The following is an 8,642-nucleotide window of genomic DNA, read 5'->3' as shown; positions in this document are numbered from 1 at the left end:
TATGCGCGGAATTCTCTGCCTTATCAGATTGATCGCACTTCTTGGCGAGACCTTCGCAAGCTCTTCTTCACCCCCTCACGGAGGTGAAATCAAGGGGCTAGTTTCTAGTTCTGTGCTACCTTTGTTTCTGTAGATTCTCCCACTCCGCGTAGCCCCAAACATCAATTTATTCACATAACCCACTTTTCACACAGTAGCATTTTAATCCAAGTGTTCAAAGATTTAATGTACTTACCTCGCGGTCCCTTGAGGAAGCGTCATTCTACCTCGCTATAGCTGACTGAAGTATCTACCGTGAATTCAGTGATGAATCCTCCTATGATTCGATCTAGCCAGTGATCAACAGCACGCGTGATCTTATCTTCTGATGCTTCCAGTCTGTGCACCAATTCTGGAGTCCACACAATAGGTTTGTCGAGTTTACACCTTCCTTGGTTATCTTCTAGCTTCGCGATCCACTCGTACAACTCAGTGGGGAAGGATGCAAAGAAAATTTCATGGATCTCCATATACAAGTAGCAATCTAACCACTCTTCCTTTGATAGTCGCGGATTCCTATTTTCCTGCGTTACGAACTCGTGAATCTTTTTGTCCAACCAATCTTTAATTCCTTTCTTTATCGGATTCTAGTGATACGACATCAGACATCTCTATTCAGATCCTGGTCCCGACAACAAAACCATTTGTTGGCTTGTTGGGGCGTGACCTAGGTTCAAAGTTAATTAGCTAAACAAATCCTTGTACTACTGGCCCTTTTTGCAACATTCCACCGAGCACGGACTGAGGTCTCACCCGAAGTAGTATGGGATGGTGCTAGAACTAGGTTTCCACACCCTTGAGATGTCTAAGAGGTATGACTGGTCCTCTGTTTGTTCCTGCATGCAAGTCTCTTTCCGCACTTTCCATTCCTCGCGGCCTGATACACTACCTTCGCGCAACCCTAACTAGGGGTTGTGCCATGCTCCGCACTATTACCCAAGATCTGACTTATCTTCCAATACTAATAAATTACCTTCACCTACTTGAATGTCTTAAGTTATAATTAGCAATACAAAACATTCATACAGTTTCGCGCAGTAAATAAACAGTATACTTGCAAATTATATCCAATCATGCATTAAACCAAGAAAAGATACACAGAATTATAGAAACACTTCTCTTTATTGATTCTCCAAACGGTATAGACTTGACCTACCCTTCGTACTCAGTTGTAGGGGTCCGAGCACTCAGTTTCGGACTACTAGGCCTCTGCGCACTCAGCTACAGAGCCTTCTCCTACTCTACGACCCACAGACACACTTTGTAATTCTACTCAATCACTTAGAATTCTCATGCTTCCTTCTATTAGTTATTTTCCTACACTTAGAGCCTTGCTCTATTTATACAATCCCATGGTCTGCGGACCATGGGTAGGTATATCCAGCTGACATTACATTACAAAAACTAGGGTAGACAACCCTGTGAATCTATTATACTTTCCCGCCCCGAGCTGGCAATTCACGGAGCTTTTACAAAAAGATTCGGTCAAAAATTGGGCTTTGAGCCCCAAAACATGCCTTTGGGGGATTCCGTGCCCAACATCAACTGGAGAATGAGTGAAGGTGGTAGGCCAACACCTACATACTAGTAAACATATCAGTCAATACAAGAGCTAGGGGGTTGTAGCTCCCTTCCAGTAGAAGTTGGAGAACAAGAGAAGGTTGTAGCCTTCTGCAATTGGGTGCCTGCATACTGGTATGAGTCTGTACCAGTATAAGATTGTAAATAGCTTATTCTTTATATTAAAAAGAAGATAGAGACAACATCAGCAGGTGGTTTTTCTCCTGCATTAGGTTTCCACCTTAAATCTTGGTGTTCATGTGTGGTCTTTATGTGTGATGGTTTATTCTGTTATTACTACACATGGTTACTATTTAATGTTTAATAAAGTACTGATGCACTGATTAAAGATCAACATATGATGAATTAACTGAATCATAATTTCACTGGATATACATTGGTTTCCTTAAGAACAGTTGCGTGCACATGCGATTTCCCTTCACTGAAGTAGCATATATAAATCTGATTATGAAATGGAAAAAGTTATTGATTTGTAAACACTGATTCAACCCCCCCCCCCCCCCACTCTTAGTATTATTCCCAACATTGATTTGATCAGCAATGATAGTTTCTTGACGTGTGATTTTTCTGTGTATGTCGAGATCACGGTATGTTTGAAGTTTTGTGATGCAGTGAAGGTTTTTGCCACTAATTTTTGTTATGTACATGGATTTTATAACCTAAAAGGTGTGTGCACATGTGGGTTTAACAAAGGTATGTCACATATATATTCATATATGTATGTGGGTTTGTTTCCTGAAAAGCGCATATACATGCGGAAATGTTTTTTGGAAATCGGGTATATAAACTAGGGTTTTGCTATAAGATTTGTCTGATCAGTTTAATCAGTCTTGTTGTGTTTCTTTTGTCTATCAAAGAAGTCTTACTTGATGATATGGGCTTAATAGTGATGTTTTGATTGAAGAATGATAAAGGTACTAGTTGTTTCGAATTAAATATCGGGGATGGTTTTATGATTATTTCATAATGATGTAGTGGTTTTGTGTATGATTAAGTGTTTATTTCATAATGACAGTGGTTCAATTTCAGGGTTCAATGTTTTGAGATCTGTACGCAGGTATGCTTCAAGGAAGCCGTGTATAGATGCAGATTTTATACAGCGAAGTAGCGTATATATTCTGATAGTTTATTGATCATGGATTTTAGTTGATTTAGTAAGATGATGTAGTGTTTGGGATTAGTATTAGTACTTTGGTTACAGTGATTTAATTGTTATGGCTCTTTGAGAATAAGTTGATTGAGTTGGGTTACATTTGATTCATTGATTGGTTGATTCATTTGATTTAGAGATTGGTTGTTTCATTTGAGGATTAAGTGATTTGTTGCAGTGATCAGTTTCAGCTTTGATGTTTGATTTTGGGATTAAATGATGGTAGTGGGTCCAGTCTGAAAATTTGATGAAACATGGCCTACAAGTTGTGATGTTTTCTAGCAGGTGGATCCTGTATGAAAATTTATGAAACATGGTCCACGAAGGTGTTGAGGGTTGGAACCTTCAATGAGGAAGTTGAAGCTTCCTTCCAATGGTAGGTAGTAAATTAGTCTAAGCGGTTGGAGCTCCCTTTTGGTGGGTGTCGGTAAACGAGATCAGGGGATTGGAGCTCTCTTCTAGTGGGTGCTCAAGAATGAGAGAAGGTTGTAGCCTTTTGGACGTGGGTGCCTACGTGCTGGTATAATTCTCCCACCATCAAATATGGTCTTGGTTTTCATGAAATGTTGAAGGATAATCTAGTTCACAAGCTTAGGAAAGGAATTTAAAGAATAACAATGCAAAACCTGAAATTCTCAACAAAGAAATAAAAAGTCAACATGATCAACAAACAAGGAAATTGAATATTCAAAGGAAATCATTTACTCCTAACTATAGAAATGTTAATCGACTCTCTCCTCTGACCAACAATGTTGAATGTTTCATATGCCATAATTATGGACACGTTGCTGCTAATTGCAGAAGAAGACTATTTCAATCACAAGAAAATAATTTCTTCACGGAAAGATCCTCAGCTCCCAGGTACTCAGGTCTCTTTAAGGAATATTGTTTTTATTGCAATGAATATAGTCATAAAGCTATTGATTGCTTTAGAAGGAATATGAAACAGAATTATTATGATTTCGCTACTCATATAACACGTTATGCTTGTAACAATATTGGGCATGTAGCAAAAGAATGCAGGAACAAGTCTATGGATCACCACATATAACATGGTAAGAAACTAGATAAGAATATTGATGTCCTAAGACCTAAAAAAGATGGATCCAACAATATTTATCATAACAAGCAGAAAGAAGAAGAACAAATAAGGTGTGGTATTACACTTTTCTCATTTGAAGAAGATGATGAATGGTACATAGATAGTGGATGATCACATCACATGATTGGATATAAGAGTAAGATGGAGTCTCTCAAGAAAAACTAATATGGTAATGTTATTCTTGGAACTAATGTTCCAGCAAAATTTTGGGGAAAAGGTAAAGCCATAACTAATAAACAAGCGAAGTAGCTGATGATCTATTAGCTCAAGGGCTAAAGTAGAATATTCTAAGTGTAGGTCAAATGGAAAATAAGGGAAATATAATCGTGTTTACATCGACTAAGTGCAAGGTTATGGATGAAGAAACTAGAAAAGTCATAGCAAGAGGATATAGAAACTTAAACAAATTATATGTGCTTGAAGAACAGAATTCTCGCAGATATGAGGATTCAGACTCAGAGTAAAAGAATATGGTGCCCATTACAATCCATTATTCTTAAAAGAATACTTCTAACAGTGACTACAGAAGTCATGTGGGGTACTTGACCTCATAATAGAAAAAATTTATTATCAGGTCCACATGATCATAAATTTAAAGGGGAGAAATATATGTTTTGTCTTGATGATGATTCCTATGAATTTTTTGATATTCATATTTCTTATACTACTAACAGTACATCTGGTATAGTAACAATGAACAGGTATATAAATTATAGGCTTAGGGAGAGCTGAATTTTTAGTATTTCACTTTCTATACGCGGATCCTATGAATTTTTAGTATATACATGAGGTTTTTTTTTTATTTGAACAGTCGTGTATATTTTTCTATGATGAAGAAATAGTGAGATAGACTCATGAAAAGGCTCTGATATGTTTTAGTCAATTATTATGTTATTTTATTGTTCTGATGGTTGATGGTTACAGTCTGTTGATGTTATTTAGAAGTGGTTTTTATAAGTTGTTGATGCCTTGATGGATGACTTATTGATGAATATACTTTGATGTTCTTACTGATATATGAGATGATAAGGTCAGATCTGACGATGAACAATTGGCACGGGTTCATAGGGAGAATTTTCTCTTCTTATAATAATGAATTGTTATCATTATATTTTCTTTAGAATTATTTCCTACATAATGATGCTTATCAATGGTGATGTTTCTTATGTTTTTGAAGTTCTTGAATGATGATGCATGAGTTTCTAATTATGGTTGATGCTCATCGGTTATGGAAAGAACATGTAGACCTTGTTATCTCATGGGATGACTATTTGATGATAACGTTGCTATCATGGATGAAGTCTATGAGATGAGTGGTTGAGTTTCATATTTTCTGATGTATGAATAATTTGGGCCAAGAGAATGATGTTGCAACAGTTTTCAAAAAGACATGGTTATTGATATACTACTCCTACATCTGCTTGATGATACTTGGGAACATGGCATATTTTGATGATGTTGAAGAATGATGCTACATTATCCTACCTTACTTTATGATGATATTCTTGGTCCTCACTTATGTTTTTGTTTCATAATTGGTCACAGGTTGATGATATTGAAGCTACATTTTCCTATATTGCATATTGAAGATGTGTTGTTGCTGACAGATGGTTATGTTGTAGATCCTACATAGTATATGATGGTTGTTATAAACTATCTTGGTCTTGTTACCTCACTATAGAGATCTTTGGTATTTGTTATACATATCATATCTATCATTTGATGTAAAGGTCATGATGTAATAATTGTCAAATTCAGTCATGTAAGGACTATTGTGGACAAGTCTTTTTGGGCATATGATGTAATTTCTAACCCCATTGTGATTGGGTGGTTGATCTCATAACATGTAAACCCACTGTGATTGTGTGATTAATGTAAGTTTGAGTCCTTGGTGATAGGAAAAGTCATATGCAACTGAGTCATAGAGTCATGTATTTTGTTTTGCATCCTTCAGAAATTTCAACATGTGCTTAGAGGGAGCATGGTCAGTATTCAGTTTTCACACTCATTTAGATCAGATTTATGGCACTCATATCAACAAAGGAAGTGAAGCCTTCATTCAAGCATTGGTTAGCCATTTTCCCTTGATGTAAAAGGGGAAGAGTAACTTTTTGTTTGAAAATCTTGATGTTTTTTACAGGTATCTACAGGTGGTGGTGACCAAACACCAAAGCGGTTGCCATCAAGTCCAAAGGGGGAGATTGTTAGCATTATGAATAATATGTTGTCCTTGGTGGCAACCTACTTGATGAGTTTTCCTTTGATGGAAACCTACTTGATGAAAATGTCAACAGGATATGTCTACATGTGACAGAAAAGGATTATCAGCTTAGAGACAGAAGCATGATAAAGATGAAATTTGAAAAATTATATGCAGGTTTAGCGAAGAAAATTCGAGTATACACAGGTTCTATGAAGAAAATTCATGTACACACTCTGGTTTGATGGAGAAAAGTATATTATACGTGGGCTTTGTAAAGAAAAGTCGCATACACATGTGGGTATGAAGAAGGAAAAGTGCATACGGTTTCTGCACCATGGTATTCGAAATACCAAGGGTCTTTACCATTGTATTGACTTGTGGTATAGAGCCCAGCAACGAATATTTGATCCCATCTAAGGATACCATCATCAATATTATGGTTTTGACCTGTGACATTGTCTAAGGGCTAAGATATACAAGGAGATGAAGATCAGAGTGGTTCAGGTGTGCAAGTCATGAGTTTTTTCATAAATAGTTAGATCTAAAGCAAGTGTGCATGTAATGGGCTATTATTGATTTGTTTGATCTAAAACTAAGAATGCAAATGGTAATTTGATGATGGATCAGATCCAATAGATCTGTAATGACAATTTTGATTAAGGGTTGATTTGATCAGTGATGATAGCGTCTTGACGTGTGATTTTTTTGTATATGTCGAGATCTAGGTATGTTAGAAGTTCTCTGATGTAGCAAAGGTTTGTTCTAGTAATTTCATATCTGTACGCGGGTTTGGTTACCTAAAAGGCACATACACACGTGGGTTTAATATAGATAAATCACATATATTCAGATCTGTACACGGGATTATTTCCTGAAAAGCGTGTATACACGTGGAAATGTTTTGAAGAAAGCGTGTATATAAACTAGTGTTTTGCTGAAAAAGATGTAGGATCAGTTTAATCAGTCTTTTTGTGTTTTTTTTTTTTTTGTCTATCAACGAAGTCTTACTTGATGATCTGGGCTTAATAGTGATGTTTTGATTGAAGCATGGTGAAGCTACTAGTTGTTTGTGATTGAAGATCAGGGATGGTTCTATGATTATTTCAGAATGATTCAGTGCTTTTGTGTATGATTAAGTGTTTATTTTAGAGTGAAAGTGGTTTAGTTTCATTGTTTAATGTTTTGAAATCTATACGTGGGTATGCTTCAAGTAGGTCATGTATACACGCGTATTTGTTGCAGCAAAGTAGCGAATATATTCTGATAGTTTATTGATCGGGGCATTCAGTTGATTCAGTAAGATGATGTGGTGTTTGGGATCAGTATTAGTACTCTAGTTACAGTGATCTAAACGTTCTGGTTCTTTGAAAATAAGTTGATTGAGTTGGGTTTCATTTGATTCAGTGATTGGTTGATTCATTTGATTTAGAGATTGGTTGTTTCATTTGATGATTGAGTGATTTGTTGCAGTGATCAGTTTCAGCTTTGATGTTTGATTTTAAGCTTAAATGATGGTAGTGGGTCGAGTCTGAAAATTTGATGAAACATGGCCCACAAGTTGTGATTTTTTGTAGCAGGTGGATCTAGTATGAAAATTTATGAAACATGGTCCACAGAGGTGTTGAGGGTTGGAGCCTTCAATGAGGAGCTTCCTTCTAGTGGTATCTAGTAAATCAGATCAGTGGGTTGGAACTCCCTTCTGGTGGGTGTCAGTAAACGAGATCAGCGGGTTGGATCTCCCTTCGAGTGGGTGCTCAAGAATGAGACAAGGTTGTAACCTTCTGCAGGTGGGTGGCTATGTCCTGGTATGAGTCTGCACCTATACAAGATTGTAAGAAATTTTCTTTATAATAAAAGGAATAGAGAGATGCCATCAACGATCGTCTTTTTCCACATTGGGTTTCCACCTAAAAATCTTGGTGTTCCTGTGTGTTGATGTCTTTCTTATGTGTGATGGTTTATTTTTTTCTTACTACACATGGTTACTATTTATTTAATGTCTACTGAAGTACTGATGCATTGGCTCAAGATAAACTAATGATCAATTAACTGAAAAGTAAGTTTATTACATAAACGCTAGTTGTCTAAATAAAAATCGCATACATAAGCAGCTTCCCTTCAGTAAAGTCACATACAAAAATCTGGATATAAAATTGAAAAGTTTAATGATTTGAAAATATTGATTCCATCCCCCCCCCTTTTATTATTTTTCCCAACAATTGGTATCGGAGTTGGCCCTTCAACAGAAGATTGATCGCTTGAAGGAGATTTGTCAAGATGAGTAGTCAAGAAGGAGTATTTTGTATCATGCCACCTATATTTAATGGAACTAACTTTTTCTTTTGGAAATTTAGGATGAGAGCATACTTTTAGGCACTAGGAGTTGATGTATGGGAAATCATTGAAAGCGGATATCAACATCTAGCCTCCACAAATACTGTAGGAAAGAAAAAATATGAAATCAATGCAAAAGTTGTAAATGCCATCTTGGGAAGTCTAGCTGAGTCCGAGTTTGTGAAGGTAATGTAGTTGAACACATCAAAGGGAATTTGGGATAATATTATCCA

This window comes from Pinus tabuliformis, chromosome 8, assembly GCF_031772625.1.
Source record: "Pinus tabuliformis cultivar Carrire ecotype Pingquan chromosome 8, CPIR1, whole genome shotgun sequence".
NCBI classification, from domain to species: Eukaryota; Viridiplantae; Streptophyta; class Pinopsida; order Pinales; family Pinaceae; genus Pinus; species Pinus tabuliformis.
The sequence above is the reverse complement of the archived record's forward strand: the minus strand, read 5'-3'. Positions refer to the sequence as shown.